Source organism: Hipposideros armiger, unplaced genomic scaffold (genome assembly GCF_001890085.2).
Source record: "Hipposideros armiger isolate ML-2016 unplaced genomic scaffold, ASM189008v1 scaffold_461, whole genome shotgun sequence".
In the NCBI taxonomy this organism is placed as follows: domain Eukaryota; kingdom Metazoa; phylum Chordata; class Mammalia; order Chiroptera; family Hipposideridae; genus Hipposideros; species Hipposideros armiger.
In genome coordinates this window covers 1,106,709-1,128,508 of record NW_017731811.1, presented here as the reverse complement: position 1 = coordinate 1,128,508, position 21,800 = coordinate 1,106,709, and the positions used below count along the sequence as shown (strand labels likewise).

Here is a 21,800-nt window from a genome sequence, read left to right as displayed (position 1 = left end):
GGGCCCCGGTTCGGATCCCACATATGAGGGCCAGTGACACTGCCCTCTACAGCTAAGATGCTGAACAACAGCTCAACCTGGAGCTGGGCTGCCGTGAGTCGCGGGTGACGGCATAGGCTGCAGCCCCTGTGGCAGTGGGTTGCCATGGGCTCTTGCCAAACAATAGCTCCTTGCTGACTTTGCAGAAAGGGTTTCATTTCTCCTCTGGAGCTCTGAACAAGGTTATTAGGAGACCCTTTCAAATTCTCCCCCTGAGAAACCACAAACTAAAAGGACAAGGGAAGGAAGCACTAAAGCATTTGGAACTCAGACTGTGTACCTTCCAGCAGCTCTGGGCTTTGTCTGGGCAAACTTGATGAAGGCTCAAAGCTCATTTCTGATAGGATGCCTGCTAGGAAGTACGCTGCACTACCCTATCAGGGGGTTGAGAATAAGGCTGTGGCAGACTGTGGTTCGGTTTAGGGTAAGGATTGGGTGGTCAGAAAAGTTTTCATAATGACTAAGAGCAGGATGGTATTTCGTCAACTTGGGGGAACACACCCACCATGAGACATGTTGCTGGGTTTAGTGTTATAATATGTGCTCCCGTAAAGTGCTCTGAGAATTTGTCCTGCCTGCTTTTTTTGTAATGCATATATCATTGTAGGAGCCATAACTAAAAAAAGCATGGTGCATAGAGAGTTAACTAAACTGGGATGTAGAGCTCAATTTGCACTGATTCACTGACTTACTTGGGACAATGCCCCTCCCCTCTCTGAGTTTCATTTCTTCATTTTAGAAGTGAGAAAGTTGGACTAGACCAGGGATGGCAAATAATCTCATCTCACAGGCCAACCCTTATAGTTGGCACTGTGTTGAGAAGGATTCTGAGGTCCTGTCTTACTCTTCAAGAAATGATTAGGCGACTGAGTTGAAATTATTTGCCACAGCCATGGGAAAGGCTCTCTTTTATTTGCTATCCCTGGAGAAGATGATATCTAAAATCCTTTCTAGGTGGAAAATTTTCTTCTAAATACTTTAATATTTTCCTTGATGCTTGAGGCTAGATCATTATTTTTAACCCCTCTGAATCATTTTATTTNAAGCAACGTCCTCCACAACTAGACTGAAGAACAAAACGACAGCAACTTGTCTGTTCCCCTTTCCCCAATTCCCCAGCACTGTTCCCATCCCCCCAATTTCCCAATAAAAATCTTAAAAAAAAAAAACCCCAAAAATCTGTCACTGCTTCCTCTCTCCACACGTTGCTTTTTAAACTTCTTTTTAAAAAAGTTTTTGACTTTTGTTTTTTAATCCTAAAAAGTAGACAGTAAAACAGCTCCTGGAAGAATTTAGAGTCAACTGTATGAGGGTCTGGAAGTCCAGGGACTGGAGCAGGGCTGTGGTGAGTGGACAGGATGGGTCCTCCCGTCAGTAACTACAGCCTGTCAGTATGACCAAGACAGAGGAGGGTCTTTAGTTAAAAAGAAAGAGGGGAGAAGAGGAGAAGGGGAGAGGGAAAGGGAAGAAGGAGGAGGTGGGGGGAGAAACAGAAAATAAAAGGCCACTGTTGCCTGTTGGAATCCAGAGAAGAACGCCCAGCCCCGTGTAGGGGAAGAAACCCTCCGGAGTGCAGGCAGCCCTCAGATGGCCTGACCCCCAGCACCTCCGGACCCAGTCAGGGGCAGATGAGGGGCCAAGGTGGACGCTGGTGGAGGAAGCCAGCAGGGACCTCCCGGGCACACGGGCTACCGAGTGCTCGTGCCCTGCTGTGTGTGCCCAGTGTAGCGCCCACAGTCATGGGTCCCACATTATGGTGGCCACGGGCCCTGGCTCGGAGAGTACTGGTTCCACTGCTGGGCATACTGCTGATACTGGTTACAGCTGGGCTGAGGGTAGGTCTGTGCGGTGGGGGTGGGGTGGTGGTGGCTGTCGCTCCCACAGTTGTAGGCAGGTGGTGGTGGGCTGTCACCTCCCTGGTTGTAAGTTGGCTGGCTGTCACTTGGCTGGGGAGGGCTGGAGCTGCTGATGGCAGAGCCGCTGGTTCTGGCGCTCGAGCCAGGGATGTTGCTGTGCTTGCGGTAGCTGCCTCCCCCTCGGTTCTGGAAGCCTCCTCGGTTGTCCCCTGGAGGCAGGGGTGTTGGGGGGGGGCTTGATTGTAGTAACGCTGGACACTGCTGCCTCGGCTGTCGTAGCGCTTTTCCGGGGGTGGCCCAGCCTTGCGGGCTTCCTCCTTGGGTTGCTTCACCAGCCTGTCTGTTTCCTCGCGCTGCAGCTCAATGGACAGCACCTGTCCGGAAAGTCCCCAGCGTCTGGCAACGTGAAGCTGGCTTTCATTTCCAAGACTGAGTGATCTGGGACACCCTTCCCTTCTTCGTAGGCTCGCTTTATTGTGGGGTCTTTCAGGCCCTCATTAGTGGGACAAATGACTACAGCTTTGCACTGGAAGCCTTCAGATGGCCTCATTTTACATCTCTGGGCTGCCCCCTAAACGTTTGTCTGGCCTAGGCTATAGTAGTTGCTTACGGGCAGCAATCTGGATGAGATGGTCAACCATCTCATGGTGGCACTTGGTGGCCCACTGCATCCGGATGTCCCAGCAGCCAGCGTAGTCCCATCACCCGCACCTTATCCATGACCACCATTGGATCCCAGTATGTTGCACTTCTTGCAGGGGCTGAAGGCTGCATGACTGATGGCCCCTGTGGCCTTCCTAGCAGCAGGCAGGCCCACCATGGTCAGAATCTCACACTCTGCCTTGGTCTTTGGTCCCACGGCGTCCTGGATCCGTTCACTCAGGGGAAGGTGCTGGATGAAGATGAAACCAGATAGGGCAGTACAGTATGGCTCTGCCCGCTGCCCGAAGTTGAACTCTACTGCACAGGTCTTCACCGGGACAGGCGGGTAGAGAGTCTGACCACCCTCCCCAGGGCTTCCTTCTGAATTGGGAAAGCAATACCCACCCACTTCCAGTTCTTGACGAAGGAAAGGTCCACATCATTTCCGCATTCCAAGTCCGCAAAGCAACCAATCACATTACTCTTTGCAAACTTGTGAGCCTCCCCAGGCATAGACAAAAGGCTCTTGGCCTCGCTGGCTGCTGCAGGGGTCCAGGGACCTGCCGCTATGAACCACATGCAGGTCGGGCTCTGTGGATGGAAGGTGCTTCCTGGAGATTTCCTCCTTGATCTTCATCACGAAGCACACACAGCCTCTTGTGACCCCACAGCTGGCACGGGCTTCTGACCACAGGTATGCAAAGCCCTTGATTGTGAGCAGGTAGCCGCTGCTTGGGCCTCGGGCCACCTTGAAGTGGAGGTCGCGGTTACATGTGTTGATGGCAGCAAGGTGTGGTCAAAGCCATCGTCACCGTCTTCTGTGGGGGGCTGAAGAGAGCAGCCCCTCCTAGCCTCTCGGTGCTCGAAGTACCGCTGTCCCAGGTTTTCTTCATAAGGCCTCTTGCGGCTCGGGACTTGCTCTTTGTCAGCCTTGCGTTGAGATGCTTCAGGTGGGAGGAAGCTGGTGGATGCTTCTGGCTTCATCTCTGCCTTCACTTCCACTGGGCGCTAGGCCAGCTGTTGCCCCACTTTCCGGACAGGTGCTGTCCATTGAGCTGCAGCGCGAGGAAGCAGACAGGCTGGTGCAGCAACACAAGGAGGAAGGCTATGAGAGGAGGCTTATCTCCTCTCATAGCCTGACTCGTTCTGTTGTTTGGTGACCTGGTTTTCATAGAATTGCTTCTGCCTGGTAATATTGTCCATGACATAATGTCCGTCTGGCCCCGCGTAGTCACCAGGCTCCGGGTACGGCTGCAGCCCAGGCAGTGGTAGCTGCACGGTCCCCTCTGGTTCGGAGCCCCCGCTCGGTCTCAACCTCCTCGTTGTTCTGTCGGGGTCACCCAAGTTCATTGTCAGCCTTGAGCTCTCTGTTGTCGTTGGGCTCCTTGGCCCCCAAAGAGGCCTGCAGCCGCTCAGCAAGCTCAGCCTTGAGGTGGTGAGTGCCGGGGCGCTGCAGCACCTCAGGAAGTTGGTGCACCTTCAGATGGTGCACATACCTGGCCCATCCCCCACGGCCAGGCCTGCCCTGTCTCCTATGCCTCTGTCGCCCTTAAACCTTTCCAGTCAGGAGGCGAAGGGGGAGGCGGGGACACTCCGATGGCCACCGCTGCCTCCCCATAATGTGATCTTTTTTGTTATGCTAGTCATTACATTCCTCTCATTTTAAAATCAGCTCTAATGGGTCTTCTATTATTTATAACCAAAGGAATCTTGACTAATGTAGTGGCCCCATATCTCAGTGTCTCAAATGTTTAATGTATTAGCTTCCTGTCGCTGCAATAACACATTACCACAAACCTAGTGGCTTAAAGCAGCACAAATGTATTATCTTCCACTTCTGTGATGTGACACCGGTCTCACCCAGCTAGAAGCCAGGTATTGGCAGGGCTGAATTCCTTTCTGGAGGCTCTTGGAGAAAATCTTTTTTTACTTTTCTGTCTTCTAGAGGCTGCCCCCATTTGGGGACCCTTCCTTTCTCCATTTTCAAAGTAAACATAGCATGTCTCTGACCCTGTTTTCACGGTCACGTCTCTTTCTGTGACTCACTTCTTCTGCCTCCCTCTTCTACTTTAAGGATTTGTGTGATTATATTGGGCCCTCCTGGATATTTCAGGGTACTCACTCTCCCTATCTCAAGGTGAGTTGTTTAGCAACTTTAATTCCATTTGCAACTTTTATTCCACTTTGCCACATAAGGTGACATGTCCACAGTTTCTGGGGGTTAGGATGTTAGCATTTTGGCAAGGTCATTCTGCCTACCACGTTTAAGTTACAGTAGTCCCCCCTTATCCGAGAGGCATATGTTCCATGACCCCCAATGGATGCCTGAAACCGTGGATAGTACTGAACCCTATATATGCTGTGTTTTTTTTTAAATGCATACACACTTAAGATAAAGTGTAGTTTGTAAAGAAGGCACCATAAGAGATTAACAACAATAACTAATAATAAAATAGAACAGTTATAACAATGCTTACAAATTTTTATAAGCTGACAAAAAGCACAAACATCACAAAATCCAGAAAAATGATGTGATACATTCTCTTTCGTAACCCTGACACACCCAGGGAACACTGTTTTCTTACTCCTTTTAGCTGCATAGTCTTTGATTGCTCTTTTATAGGACAATAATTTTATAATATTTTTCATAGAGAGGAAAGAAAGGTAGTTGTTTTGTTGATTGGGGTATTTTTCTATTATTACCGATGGTTGAGTTTCATAAAACATGTGCCTTCATATACATCCTCACTGTTTGTATTACTGCTACAGGCTTGTGTCCTAAAAACGAGAAATTTGATGAAGCCTATGTAACATGATTCCTATTTTTTTAAAAAAAGAAAAGCATGTAGCATTTAAAATTGTATAAGCTGTATTTTCCTGATATACTGTATTTGCCGGCGTATAAGACGACTGGGCGTATAAGACGACCCCCTAACATTTCCACTCAAAATACAGAGTTTGTTATATACTCGCCGTATAAGACTACCCCCTCTTCCGCACACCTTCCACACACCAAATAAAAGGTAAAACGATATCAGATTTGATTTCCACATTTTTATTTATATTCAAATGCTTATGACATGCAGGAAAACTGTCACAAGGCTGTATGTAATCAAACATATACATAAATCGCGATTCGCGATTTTGCGCTATCATACTGGGTGTATGGTCGGCTGTGTGCGATTTTGCGAGTGTGGTAAAATCGCATAACAGCAAAATTGCATAACAGCCGAGCATACACCCAGCAGCGCTGCTGATGCCTGAACGGTATGTGGAATGAAGTGGGCGGGCATCGGGAGGCCACTATGGCACGGGGCAAGCACTATGGGCAGTCTATCTGAAGTGTACCTGGCGTATAAGACGACCCCCCACTTGGAGGCATATTTTTCAGGGCCAAAAAATCGTCTTATACGCCGGCAAATACAGTATTCCTATTGGTAGTCAGTTCCACTTTGAGTCATTATCAATGACAGCCAAGTCACTGACATGCAAATTGATACATCTAATGATGGGAAGAATTTCCCACAGACTAGCTTTGACCGCCTTGCACATCAAATCTTGTTTCCCCTTCACTACTCATGTATTTCCAGGTCTGGAAGCTATAGAGCCCAGGTATATGATGATATAAGTTCAGCCCAGCATTGTTATATAGTGACTCCTGGTGAGCATGCACAGTGGAGTGAGAATATACGTATTCCTTGAAACTATTTCTACACTGGACTGTAACAATAATTTACATCTCCATGGCAGTAACTGACAACTACATCAATATATCATACTCAATCCAAACTGAATGTATCCCCAACTCAAATTCTCTTGGATGGAGCCCCCCAAATGTCTGTGCCATTGGGGTTCTAAGACAGGATAGTTGGTGTAACAATTAGGCAGTTAGAAATTCCCAGGTAGGATGAGTAAAAGATAAACATATCTCCAAGGCCTCTGCCCTCAGCCCTGACCCCAAAAGCCACAGCCTTGAGGCAATTGACTCCTACCAGACTGGGGACATCAGTTATACCCTGAGGCAACTAAAACTATCCTGAAAATCCTCCTCCAGGCTGAAACGGCCAACAAAATAAATTTAACCTGTTCAAGCAGACACCAGTTTTCCTACCAGAGAGGCTAGGAAAAGCATATCAACAGAAGCCTCTCCCCTAGTCAGCGGGCATTCCAACTTTCTAGGTGCCCCCTCTCTTTTAGAGAGCTGTATTTCTTTGCTCTAATAAATAAACTGTTGTTTTCTGCAAACTTTGCCTCTCTGGTCCGTGTCTCCATTCTTGGGTGCTACGCCCAGCCACACACAAATCATCCTGCAGCAGTACCACCTACCACAAGGTGAAATGTGATGGAGGGGGGGGGGCAATGGAATGTAATCAGTAGTCTTATCTAATAGCAGGCAAAATACTTTGCCTTTGACATTTGAAAAAAAATGCGCGGCCATATATAAACACACTGCTCGGCTTCTACTCAGGGCCGTGGAAAGAGGCAGCATGAGTGAGCGGGCCTCGAAGCGGAGATGGGATGCAGGAATTGTGAAATGCTCATAGATGTGATACAAGGGAGGGAAGGGGGGTGAGCGAGGCTCATGTTTCATGAATTATGTGATCCCCTGAAAGTTTGGAGGGGGGTCAAGTTATTTACTGGCTGACTCGCAGTCTTCCTGCATCTAAATTCATGTGACACAGATCTCGGGTGGATATTTTATTCTCTCGTTCACCAATACTTGGCGTTTTACCATTTTCAAAACCTTTCATATTCAGGAGCTCATTAGAAAGCTGTTTTCTTGTTTGCTCATAGCATCTCGCCTATTTAAGGCACTCATACAATAAAAGAGTGCATGTGTGCATATGTGTGTGCGAGCCTGCTCTCCCCTGACCATTGAGAACTCATTATATATTAGCAGACATGCTCTCTTAGGAAACACACATAGGTTATAACAGAACCACCCCACCAGACACTATATATATATTGACTACCTTTCCATAAATACATCCACAAAACTGCCCTTCGTGTAACAAACATTCGCTGAGCAACCCCTACACTGTGAGCACTCTGCAAAGCAGTTGGAAGACAACAATGAGCAAAACTGAGAAAAATCGGAGGCTTTGACAAGAACCGCAAAGATTCCTGGGCTTCCTGTCAGGCAGTGTCTTCTGCATAATCTCAGTCTTTCCCTGTCTTTGAGCTATTTCACAGCTCTGTAAATTGTGGGAAACTGATAGCAATGCAAATGATTCTCTTTCCTAGAAATGCAAATTGCATCCTGTGGAACACAGCTAATTCTTGCCCTGTGGATATTGACCAGTTTTGCCAGGTTTGCTTCTAGTTGTACGTTTTTTCAATATTTCTGATACCTCTCTATTTCTCTGCCCTTTGGGCCTTCCTCGAAACATTTGTCAATGTCTTACTGGTTCCCTCATTAATGAAAGAGTTAAGTAAAAGTTTTTGACAGTGTTATATTCGTAAGAGAGTCATGATTTGACCATTTTAAAACATTTACCCTTTAGCAACACAACATGGGCTTCAGGAGAGTTACAGCCACATTATCTCCTACAACTGCACACTGGTGGGTTCTCCAGGAACCCCAAGGGTCTGTAACAGGGAGACCTGATAATGTCTATTTGATCAGGGCAGAATCCCCTATGAAAGTGACATTTGAGTCCATCAAGTAGGTTTACAAAGAGCACACGGGAGAAGAGCGGAATTTTGGAGCAAGCCAGCCTGTCACAAAAGCCGTTCACAATCATTTCTCCTAGTTTTGTGGTCCTGGGGGAGGGTAAGCTTTGGACAATAATTCAGAGAAACTGGAAAGTTTGGCAGCTGCCATTGTCTGCGCTTCATGATAAGAGCGTCTGCCAGTGAGCGAATCTTCAAATGGGATGGGGCCAGCCAGGGGTTTGGAGAGATGGGAAGCCAGAACCTGGGGGCTGGCTGTCTCTCACCTCCTTTTCCTTAGATGAGTGGTGCCACCACGTGCTTTGATGATCAGTCAGCCTCCTTTGAAATGCATTCACCCCAGGCGCTGCCTATGAAGCCACATTTCAGAAAATGGTAGCATCATTAAGAAAGAATGAAAGTATCTGGCTTTTCTCTTTGACCAGTGCATACCTTTCAGCTGATTTTCATCAGACCCTATGGATATTTAATTAGCAGCATTTCATAGTCTCCTGACCATTTTTGTTTTCTGGACCCTGGCTTGCGGTGATTTCCCGGTGATTTCCCGTGCAGGCATTTTTACAGAATGCCCTTCCCCCAGGCCTCTGTTCATTCCTGCGCTTCCTTTTACTTCTTTATCCCAGTGTCATCTCCTCAGCGTGGCCTTTCCAGAGGACCCATCTGAAATAACAGCCCTCCCTTCTCTAACTATCTTACTCCAAAGTAGCAGCAGCTGCCATCTTCCCTGCAGTAGCCATTCCCCCCCAATTCCAGGAAAAATTCTAGCTGAGATCGGGGATGGCAGGGAGGAGGGTGAAACACCAATTAAAACGCCTCTTCATGTTCCTTACAAACAAAAACCTTTCAATTGATTCCTGTCTATTTTTGGGGTAAAGCACTTCTTGTCTCAGGAACCAACTCAGTTGATTAGATTTACCCAAGGGAAACACAACTCCAGTGAGGAAATTCAAGTGAAAGATTTTGACAACTCTGTTGCATATATACTTAACATTTGTAAAAATGTGCCTTTCTGGGTCTGGGGTGGGCTCTCCCAGCCCCAGAAAACCTCCCTCACACATCACTGATGAAGCTGCAAATTCTATCATTAGTTTTCATTGGCCCTTTGTCAAATGGACTTGCCTCTGAGAAACATGGCCCGACATGCGTTCAAATGTTTACTTGTACAACTCAGCATCTGACTTCAGAAAGTTCACTGTTTGGCCTTACCACGTATTAACACCTAGGTGTGATGAGATCACCGGATCACTGGTGACTGGAAAACCCCATGACAGTGAGAGAGTTTGTTGGTTCTATAGTTGGTAGTCACAATAATAATGATATCCTATGATTATGAAGTCTATGTGCCAACCACCATAGCAAGCACTCGCATGGATCATTTCATTTATTCTGTCCAATTGTGCCGTGAATTAGGTTTAACTGTCCACATTAATAGGAGGAAGTTGGCCCCGATGGGTTAAGCGGCTCGTGCCCAGGCACACCAAGATTTGGAGCCAAGATTCCAACAAAAGCGGTGTGACTCCAGGAGCCACTATCTTCAAACTCATGAAGCATTTTTCCTATTTATATTCTTGGTGAAGTCCCACAGTTAAGACTGTAAGGGGGTGGCAGTGCTCCCATTTTAAGCTGTGAAAACTGATTCTCAAGCAGTGAAGTGATTTACCTAAAGCTTTGGTTTGGACTTTGTCTGCATAATAGAATCACCCAGAGCTTTAAAGAAAAGAAAACTATGCCTGGGCCTACCCCCCACTAAGAGATCCTGATTTACTTTCTCCAGGTAAGGCACATACATATTTTTAAAGCATCCCAGGTTGAGAACCACTGTGCTTAAGCTCCCTAGACAAAAATGGGATTTAAAAAAAAAAAAAAGGATTGTATTGGGGAATTGGGGAAGGGGAACAGACAAGTTGCTGTCCTTTTGTTCCTCAGTCTAGTTGTGGAGGACGTGGCTTCACTGGCCCATGTTGGTATTATTATTGCGCTCTTCCTGGGTGAGGCAGATCGGTTGCCGGCCTCTGGACGGCCGCTCACGGTAGCTCACAGCAGCTCATAGCAGTTCACGCCGGCTGCTGGCTGCTCACAGTAGCTTATGGCAGCCCACTGCAGCCTACGCCATTGCTGGCGACTCATGGCAGCCCAACTCCAGGTTGAGCTGTTGTTCACCATCTTAGCTGTAGAGGGCAGTGTCACTGGCCCACAAGTGGGATCCGAACCGGCAGTCCTGCTGCTCAGAGCTGGCGTCTCAAGCCAACTCTTAACCAACTGAGCCACTCGGCTGGCCCAAAAGTGGGGTTTTTGACTCAAAATCCTTGAGTCGAAATCCTTGGGCACCATCCAGAACACAGGGATTCAGAGTCCAGCTGGAGTTTGGTGGGTTGCACCTACTTGGCATGGGGTCTCTTGAGAGTGTGGCCTGGGACCTCCACATGGATCACCTGTTGAGTTAGGAAAAATTATAGTCAGTCAGGGAAATTGCCACGGTAGAGGGAATCAGAGTGGATACCATAATAAAGCCAGGGAAACAGTTTTATTAGCTAACAGATAGGCTTAAGTCACAGGACCTGCCAGAGTGACAAACTCAGGTGGAGGAGAAGGAAGCCCTCTTTTTTCAAGTCAGGAATTCCCAGGTAGAATGCATATCTCCAAAGAGGTTATTTAACATAAGATAAGACTTTCAGGAGTCCTTTATTCAAAGCCAGTCTCCGGCTAAAGTGTTCTTCTCAGAGCAGAGACATTGATTAAGCTGGTTAAGCTCTAAGGAAACTAGACAGTTTTGAGAAAATGCCTTCTCCGGGCTGAGCAACAAATGCAGTGCCCAAAGGCGCCAGCCAGCCCCTCTCCCCAGGCATACAAAAGGTATAAAAAACCAAAGCTTTTGCGCTAACTAGTGGGCAGCCCAGTTGGAACCCCCTCTCGTTTTGAGAGCTGTTACTTTCTGCTCTAATAAACTGTCCTCTGTTACAAACTTGACCTCTCTGGTCCGTGTCTCCACTCTTTGGTGCTACGAGACCACGGATCCTGGAGTGTACATACACACACACGCACACACACACGCACACGCACACATAAAAAAATCCTGCATCACTGTCACTATCCTCTCCTTGACCTTCAGTGTTCTATCCAGAGGGAAATACTTGTAGTGCCTCCTAAGAAGGCATCACCTCTCTGGTCTGCAGGCTGCTAGCCCATGCTCAGTTTGTAAAGCACAGCCTCATTCCATTTACCAGGCTGGTTTCCTGCCCATCATTTTGGTTTCCACTTAAGTGTTAGGTCCTATAGGAATGCCCCCCTGACTGTCCAGCCTGAGTTTGCCCGCCTCTGCCTAACTCTAGGCTGATGCAACGTCATGCACGTCCTCCTGCCACAGTACTTATTATATACTATATTTCAGTGACCGTCAAAGGTATTTTGCATTTGTCCATGTTTCATTCTGAGGTGGAGTTGTCGGAGTTAGCAAATAATAACACAGGATACTCAGTTAAATTTGAATTGCAGGTAAACTTTTTTTTTTATAGTATAAGTATATCCCAAATATTGCATGGGAGATACTTTGACTAAAATTAAAAACAAAAAATCATTGTTTCTATAAAATTCAAATTTATCTGTATGTAATCTGGAATCCCTCCTAGGAAGCCTTTCAGGATGCGGAGAAGGTCTTTTAAAAGCTCTTCACGTCCCTCCAACCCCCAGACTCCATTAAACCTATCCTAGCTGAATGAGACATCACAGAACTGTGTTACTCAAAGGGTGGGCCGTAGGCCACCTGCTTGTAACTATGCAGATTACAAAAGATAGCAACTGTTTAACTCATTAAAACAAAGATTCCCTAAACTCATCTAGACTTAATGAAATCAGAACCTCAAAATTTGGGGCAGGGGATTTAGACAGCAATCTGTACTTTTAATCAGCAACTCAGGCAATTCTTATACACACTGAAGTTTGAAAATCTATGCCAAAGGTGGGGAGGAAAACAACTTGGCTTTGGTATGGAAATTTTGGGCCTAATTCTCCAGTGTATAGAGGTAGGAAAAAGTTAAGACCTATTGTGGTATTGTCTATCTTCTATTCCCCTTTAGACTGAGAGCTGTTAAAGATCGTATCTATTTTTTCACTGTTCTGTTCTTACTAGCACAGTGCTCAGCAGACATGTGTTGGATACATACAATGAAAAATATGAAAGGATGAAAGTCGATTTGGGATAAGAGTCATTCGACAAACAAGATTCTTTCAACAAATAAGATTTATTCTGCATTTATTGGGTGCCAGGCACTGTTATAGAATGAAGATACTGTGGTGGGCAAAACAGGCACATCTTGTCTTATGGCATCTGTGTTTTATTAGGAAAATATAGACCATAGATAGAATAGGTTTATTTCTGAAAGTGATAGGCACCATGAAGAAAATAAAATAGAGCATTGGTGTAGAAGGCAGGTGGGTTACCTCTCTAACATCTAGTTTCAAATTTTGGTTTTGTTCAGATAGCCACATACTGAGTACGTACACCTTGATTAGTAACCGGTTATTTGGGACCCCGGTCTCTTTGGCAGTGGGCAGGTGAGCCAGTTCTGCCCACTGAGGGATGTGGCCAAGTCCGCTGCCAGGTCAGGGTTTATCTAAAGAGTTTCTTTGCTTTTAAAATAAAATACACGTAGGAGCAGTGGCCTTTTCTTCTCATGGGCATTGTTGTGTTTGGATAAAATGTCAAGGGCACTGCGGCCATTTTATGGTGATAGGCAGAGCAGAGGACAATGGGAGACACCTGGGTCCCTAGTGATGTCACGGTTTAGCTGAATTTACCAACTTTAGGGCCATTTTCTTCTATTATGTGGCATAATAAACCATCTTTGCTTTTGAAACTGGTTCAAATTGAGTCATCTCTACTTGCACCCAAAGCACCCTGATGACGCAATGAAATAGAGGATGCTAGGTGGGTCGGGAATGGGGGTAGCCTAAAATAGAACCCTCTTCCCCCCCCCACCCTATGTGGTGACATGTGAGCTGGAGACTTACATGATGAGGAAGAACCAGTCCTCTGAATACCTGGGAGCAAGCAACAAGTTCAGGCAAAGAGAACATCAAGTGCAAAGGTTTTAAATTGGTAATAAACTCGTTATATTCAAAGGCTTGAACACAGGGCCAGCATAGATGGAGAGAACATCATGCCGTACAGATCCATTTAAGATCCCAAAGATGACCGCCAGAGGCCAAATTCAACAGGGGCAGCAGGCTGACTAATTCCCCATCCCAAACGGGGTCACACCCTAATTCCCAGAATTTATGGATGTTACCTTACTGTGGCAAAAGGGGCTTTGCGGGTGTGATTCAGTTAAGTATTTTGAAAGGAGAGATTATCCTGGATTAGCCCATGAACCCAATGTGATCTCAAGGGTCCCTATAAAGGGCCTTGTAAGAAGTGGGATGATCAGATAGAAAAAGAGAAGGTGATTTGATGAAAGAGGGAGAAGAGAAAAGGCCATGTGATGTGGGGGTGGGGGGTGGGCCAGAACTGAGGATGGCTGGAAAGGGCACGGAAGCAGATTACCCTCTAGAACCTCCCCCAAGAGAAGTACCCTTGTCAACGTTTTCACTTTGGCTCAGTGAAACTGAGGTTCAGACTTCTGATCTCAAGAACTGTAAGAAATCTGTGTTGTTTTCAACTACTAAGTTCGTGGCAGCATGTTATCACACCACTCGTAAACTAACACGACGGGGCATTGTGTGCCATGCTATGGAGTTTAATCTAAATATAGTAGGATCATTGGAAGGTTTGAAGCAAGGGGGTAATATAATACTATGGAGACTTGACTGTAGCAGTGGAAGAGTAGAAGCAGATACTACGGCAGAAGTCAAGAGGAGAGGCGATTATGGATGTGGAGGTAGAAGTGAAGGCGGTAACAAGTAGGGTGGCCATTTTTGCATTTTCTAAGGACCGGCAGCTTCCCAGGATACAGGGACGTCTATTCTAAAAGGGAGACAGTCCTGACAAACCATCCAGGGTTGCCTGGGACTGAGGGAACTCTTGGGATGAGGGACTTTTGTTGCTACAGTTGGGAACGTCCCAGGCAACCCTGGATGAGCTGGTCACCCTAGTGAGAAGTGAATGAGTTGCAGCTGTGTGTAGGGGACAGCGCCAACAGATGTTGCTGATTTGTTCAGGATGAGAGATGAAGGAGCTGAATGATCCCTAGATTTGGGCATGAAGTCAGATGGATGGTGGCTTCATTGAAAGTCCTGAGGGAGGCTGGGAGAAGAGCATGTTGGGAGATATTAGGTCAGTTGCACACCTGGTATTGGGAGTTGGAATGCCTGTGGGAGAGGATGAGGATTCTAACAAATAAAATTGGCGCCACAAAAACCAATGTATTCTACTTCACCATTTGGCTAAGTACCAAGCCATGAAGTTATTCAGTCCAGAGGCTATTTTTCCTTCATTTGAAAAAATCGTGACAATAGCTACATCCTTACAAATTGAGTTTGTCTTCTAAGGTGTTTTCTAGAGCTTTAGAAGAGCCTTAATCAGTTTCACATGAATTAATGATGGTTATCAAATGGGGGGGGCGGGGAAGAATGAATTCCAAATAAATACTTATTGCATAATTGAAGTTGCAAGAATCCACTATGAATAAAATATATTTGTATTTACAATGCATAAATTTGATGGTAACGTGGTGGGGACGACACAAAGCTTTTTGATAAGAACCCGAATAGTGTTAAATTAGTAATAGGCTGAATAAATTTCTTAATTATAGGACTGGAGTTGTGCTCGGAAATACCATTTGCAATAAATGGAGCTCCATTTGTATGCATGCAGCGCAAGGAGAAAGTGCTGTATTTTGAAAATCCTAATGTACTCCTGGGAACATAGGTTAATGTCATCTACTGCTTACAATGAGTCCTTGGTTTCAGAGCTTGCAATTGTATTAAGACTTATCATGTACTCTTTTCATCAAGGTAATAATTGCTATAGATTTACATATTCTCGCCACAAGCAGAAACATGGATCCTTCGGGTCTTTTTGAAATGGGAAGTAGTTATATGAGTGCTGTAGGCAGGAGATATTAAGTATCTACTGTTTATAGAAGTAATTTTTGCTTATCAAAAATTTGGTGAAGTAGGCAAAGGTAATGTCACAAAAATGAGAGCCATTCATGGAGTGAGTGGCTCCCCCCAAAAAAAAAGATATGCCCAAATCTCAATCCCCAGAATCTTTGAATTTGACCTTATTTGGAGAAAGCATCTTTACAGATGTCATTAAGTTAAAGATCTTGACAGATGAGCCCTAAATCCAATGACAGTTACCTTTATAAGAGATTCAAGATTTGAGACACAGAGTATAGATTAGTGGCTAAACTCATAGACTATGCAAACACTGCTTAACAGAGAACAGAATTGAGATGGAGACACGGGGAAGAAAGTATGTGAAGACAGAGGCAGAGGTTTGAGTGCTGGGTCTAAACATTACGAAATGCCAAGAATTACCAGCAGTCACCAGAAATCCAAGAGAGCAACATGGACTAGATTCTCCTCCAGAGCTTTCAGAAAGAACCCATCCTGCTGACAACTTGATTACTGACTTCTAATCAAGCCCTAGGAAGCTAATACAACAGGTATTTCTATCAACTGGAGAAAAATATGGTTGACCTCTATGTGCGAGAGAGATGTGGTGTATGGGGTAGGTACTATTAGGAGCCATATTTTAGGGATAAAGAAACTGAGGCACTGAGAAATTAAGCAATGTGTCAACGTGAAATAGCTAATAAGCGGTGGTGTTGAGATTTGAACCCAGGAATACAGGCTCTAGAGCTGTGATTTCCAATATGGCAGCCACTCGTCACATTTGAGAGTCTCTGCAACTTGTCTCCGGATGCTTCTCTCTTCTCTAGGCACCCTAGAATTTTTTTCTTAGAAACAACAGTGGCAGCCTATCAGAAATGACTAGAAACCAGAATTAGGGTAACATGACACGACGGCCCATCTGACTAAACAAGCAGGGTTCACCAGTGTATTGTGATCATGTGTGACAATGGATAATTGTGGCGCTGTGTAATAATTGACTCTCTGTGTAATGCTGGAATCTACGTAACGATCTCAGTGTGATAGTAGACGGCCTGACTATGTGATAATTGACTCTGCTTAACAGTTGACTCTCAGTGTAATAACTGACTCTGTGTAATACATTCCCAGTGTAATAATTGACTGTATAATAGTTATCTCTTTGCATAATAATTACCTCTTTGTGCCATAATCGACTCTGTGTAAAAATTGACTCTCGGTGTAATAACTGTCTCTCTGCATAATAATTGGCTTTCTGTGTAATAATAGACTTTCTGTGTAATGATGAGTTCCTTGGGTAATAATGGACTCTGACCATGAGCACAGACGGCAAATGCTTGGGCTGGTTGAAATTACAGTCATTGTCAAGACACTTCCAGTTGCAGGTGATAGAAAACCAACTCAAACTAGCTTAAGATGGCAGGAGGAAGAGGAGGAGGGGGAAATCGTTCACTCACACACCTGGGAAATCCAGAGGCTAACTGGCCTCAAGCCTGACCAAATCCATGGGTTCTCATGAGGTCCTCGGAGCTCTGTATCTCTTCCATCGCTGGGCTCTTAGCTTTCTTCCCAGATAGGTCCATCCTTCATGTGGTGGAAGGATGACCCCTAGCAGCTCAGGACTCCATGGCACTTAGAGTACCTAGTCCCAGGGAATCCAAGAAAGCAACCGTTTGCTCCCAGCGTCCGTGCAATTCCTCAAAGAACCTGGCCAGCCCACACCTGGGACCGGAGAAGGGGACACCTTGATTGACAGGTACTGCATTATCACAGGGGGTGGGGAGTAGTTCACACAATGAATGGATGGGGAGCTGAACAGACAAGTGACAGATGCCTGCTCTTGTTCACAGCCTGTGAGCTACAGACACCCGAGGGTGGGCATGAGCTCTGCGAATTTGTCCCAGCAAGTTCTTCAATCCTCAGGTGATGCAGCCATCCATTCTCTTTGGAACAAGTGACTAATAGCTGCATCTATATCTGGCTAATTTTCAAATAAGCATAAATGCACTTACTGCAAAGTCATTTGAAACATCACACTTGTATTAGTGTTTTATCTCTATGAGTTTTTTTCAACCAGTGGCCACGAAGTTTTCTACCTGTCGAGTTAGTCAGTGGCGACTAAAGCTACTATCTGTAAACCTCCATAATATAGTTTTCTTTTTAAAAAACCTTCTTATGAAATACCTATGAAGCATGGAAATATAGCACTTTAAACTATGTATTTGGGCTTTTCAGTGGATGAACTTTTTTCAGTGAAGTTTCACAATGAGGTTGCACATTTGGAATTATCGCCTTAAACTCAGTTGCCCAGGTTGGGACTTGGAAAACGAAGCTCAGAGAAAGACTCTGATTCTTTATGGCCAATCACCCTCCTTTCATCTGTGGATTATTGCTCTTTCAGATTATTGCTTCTGTGGGAAACCTTCTTCTGACTTGGTCTGTAGCCCCTTTAGAGTATGTCTTCCATTACTGTCACCACCAGCGCCAGCATCACCACCACTCATCGGCAGCGCATACCCCAGCGTATGTTGCAGTGATCCATGTGACTATTTGAACATTCCGTCTCCTCTGCGAGACTCTCAATGCCAGGAGAGCAGGACTGAACCTGGTTTTAGCCCTGGTCCCTAGCATAGTATCTGGGACATAAGAGGAACCCACTAAATATTTGCTAAATGGGTGGATGAATCCATAAGGGTATAAACACCGAAGGGTAATCACAGGGTCAAATCTAATCTTCTTGTCACAGCATACAAAGTGCCCCAATTCTGGTGACCAAGAAATAGGTGCTAAAAGGTTGTACTGGGTGACAATATCTTTCCAGTTCAGAGGCAGTTTTTGTTTGTTTTAAAAGTGCATTCAGAAGAAAGAACTGAAAACAATAAGTGACAGAACGGGACTGTTGGAGAGGGTAGGAAAAGATAGAGACTTGATTGGTAGAGAAGTTCAACACCATTGTCTAATTTAGAAAAACAGAAACTACAATTTTTCTACATATAGAAACAGAAATCTTAAGTCAAATCAATGTGAAATTTATCCAAGAAACAACCGTTTCTGGAATTTTCAGTGGGGACCAGAGTGAAATAGGTTAGTAAGTTATGGATGGAAATACCACCTCCCAAACTCAGCACTGTTGGTAGTAGATAGGTCCATATGCACCGTCCAGCACACCTTCTCCTGCTGGAACAGTGGCTTTCTGATGGGGAGCCCACTCCACAGAATTGATACAGGCTCTGCCTTCCCACGTACCACCGCATATGTGGCCCGCCTCATAGGGCTCCTGTCATTGGTCAGTTATTGATTCTGAGATGGACATGTGACCTGAGCTGAGCCAATCAGAGTCTTCTCAGGGATTTCTCTGCCAATGCTAAGAAGGAGGTCACGACATTGCAATGGGTGGGCTAGGTTCTACCCTATGGGTTTGGGGAGGCTAGTGTGCATCATGCCTACTACAAGAGTGGACACACCTGTCAAAATGGAGAGAAGTACACATATATGCATTCCTTGGACCCTTGGTCCAGATTCAGTAACATCCTGGAAATTCTTAGTTATTTGAGCCAGTCAGTGCATTTTTTTTTCTTTTGTTTTGCTTGAGTTGGGTTTCTGTCACTCGCAAGTGTTAAAACATCTGTAGTTTATTTCATGTTAATGTGGATTTAACACATTTCTTGGGCTGGATAAGTGCTGTTTTACAATTGCTTAGGCCAATAGAACAGTTTTGTAGGCCTATCCATGACTGATCTAAAACAAGCTATTACACAGTTTCTCCCACGTTTTAGATTTTCATCAGAATCCGCTCCAGTTGTTGAGTGGCCCATAAAACAGTGTAACCAGACAATGTCTTCAAAAGGCATCCTGAAAGCATGCTTTTTTAAAAGCTTAGGGAGAAAGTGGGACATTTTTCATGTCACTGGCAGCTCCATTATGATGCATTTGGACATTTTTGATAAAATTATGAGGCATAAAAAGTTTGAAGCATTGAAGATTAATTTTCCTCCATAAATATATAGATCATAGTCAAATTCTATATGACTAGTTTGGCCCAGAGCAAAAAATATTTTCAGTGTAATTTCATAGCGATATGGTAGCAGATGACGGGAGAACGGCATTGAAAAAGGCTTTCGTGGATTACAAGTGTCAGGTGAACAGTCACAGCCTGATGAATCGAGCAGAAACCGCTGTTAAAATGTAGGGCTTTGTTGTTTTAAAGTTGAAAAAAAAAAGTTGGGAGCTGGTACAGAAGTAAAATTAAAGTAAAAGAAAATAAATAATCCATATCTCTTCTGTTCTGTTTAAATATTAAAGTGTCAGCTGCAATTTCGAGATGACACAAAGAGGCTTGCTGGGCTGAAAAAGTGCTTCGTGTGCTGGATTTCCATGCTGTCTGAACGGTCATTTCACCTAAAGGATGATTTTCGGGTACAAGGTGCCTGAGCCATGGGGTCTCTTACAGGTTGAGAGGCAAGCACATCATGCATGGTATGGTTTTTATTTCTTCTTCCTCTTCCTCTCTGATTTTACCACCTCTGCCTGGCATCCAGTGGAATGGAGTCCCTCTTTCGAGCTGGCATTACAATTCCTCCCAAACGCCCCCCAAGTACTCTGTTTGTTTTGCCTAACGGGTCTTCTCATTCTTCATGGAATCCCCAAGGATCAAGAAGTGAGTGGCTTAAGTGCTTCCTCTCAGCTGGGGCCATCAGGGTTCCCAGGTAAGGTCATTGAAAACCTCGCACACACAGATAGCTGTGTCTCTGGATAGTTGTGTCTTTATCGGAATCAACTCAGGAGCTTGGAGAGATTGGAAATGACAAGTCAGGCATCTGGCGTGCTGTTAGGTGACTGCGTTTCCTCCCTGTGTGGCATGCAGCCTTGTTGAGGAAGCCATGAAGCAAGGTAGAGGGCCATTGAAACTGCCCTTTTTGGACAGGTAGGCCCCAGGGTAAGAGTTCTAGAACCACCAGGCTTTGGTAGGGAAGCAAAAAGGGGGAGCCGGAGCCCTGAAGCTGAGGCACACAGGGAGGGTCAAGAAACCAAACTCCACCAAGTCAGAAGGCAGACGGACAAGGGGGTGTGACTCAGGGTGAAGGATTTGGAGAAGGGCTAAGATTAGAGCAAACAAGTGAGCAGGACTCCAGGAGATCACTAGAAATACCTGTGGGTTCTAATTATAGTGAGACTTATTTTTTAACATCAGAACGCCATGCCTTTCTTTAAGACAATTTTCATCATATATATATATATATATTTTTTTTTTAGGGGGGTGGGGGTTGGGGGAGAGCAGAGCGTACCTCTCATAGTAGAACATGAAAATCCCAGGATACTCATTTTTCCAAACCTCTCTTCAGCTAGGAGTGTGTTTCTCAATGCCAGTGCTGTTGACCTTTCAGCCCTTTCTGAATTGTTGACAATTCAGATAATTGTTTGTTATGGAGGCTGTCCTGTGCATTGTAGGATGCTTAGCAGGCTCCTTGGTTCCGATGGATGAGATACCAGCAGAACCCCTCCCCCTGGCTGTGACAACCAAACCGCCTCCAGACGTTGCCAAATGTCCTTGGAAGGCAGACTGGCCCCAGCTGAGAACCACTGCTCTAGAATGTGGTCCAAGATCTAGACTCAGTCAGATGCGTGTCCTCCAGAACTGGGGATCTAGAAAGTCTACGAAACAGACGCTGGGCACTTTACCCCCTCACCCCCCAGTGACAGTGACGGCAGCATCACCATCAGAACCCACAGTGTCCAGCTCTGAAATTAGCACAGGCTACAGGGGTCTTTGTGGGGAGACCCAGCAGGTGGGGGATGAGCAACGCTGGTCAGGATGTGACATCACTCTGAGCTAGTTCTGGGCCATGATCTCGCCTGGCCTGGGGTGCAGGCTGCCTACTTTTCCCCTTTCCTGGCTACCGTTTAAACCTTGCCCTCCATCTTTCTGTTGATTCTGTGAACAACCCAAATAGTCTTTCAATAAATCCCTCTGGTGCTTAAAGGAGCCATTTCTGTTGTTTTCCACTAAGAGCCGTAACTGTTGGTACCAGCCGTTACACTTGCCTAGAAAATATCGAGATCCATGGATAGTTAAGGGAAGTTGACTCAGACGCATGATGGAGTGAGAACCGCCTAGCTGGAGTCAGACCTAAGGACTAAAGGGAACCAAAAATGTGGCCACCCTGAAGCTGCCTCTGGGGTATGGAGTTTAAGCTGTTTATTAAGAAATGAGACTCAAAAAGAACCTTTGGCCCTAGACCCTTTATTGCCCAAGAGATTCAAGCAGAAACCTGCTTCAGAAAGGAAATCTTAGAAAGCTGCCTTGGCCTAATTTGCATTAAGTTGTAAATAAGAGGACATCAGGCAGGCAGCTGGTAGCTGGAAATGCTCTGGGTCCTATTGTTTCTGAGCTGGCCTGCAAAAATGCCCCTGCCATGTGGGTTCCCCTTTTCCTCAACTACCTGTAAATTGCCTGTTCTCACTTCTGAAATCTAATCTCCATCCCCTCCAACCTCCCCACTCCCCACCCCTGCTTTGTTCCAAAATGTTATATATACCCAA

General features: G+C 45.5%; 1 pseudogene; it reads right to left on the bottom strand.

The window, feature by feature from the left end:
- Positions 1–1,790: 1,790 nt before the first annotated feature.
- The window catches only part of LOC109395267 (heterogeneous nuclear ribonucleoprotein U-like protein 1), a 142,780-nt pseudogene continuing 122,770 nt past the window's right edge, over positions 1,791–21,800 (bottom strand).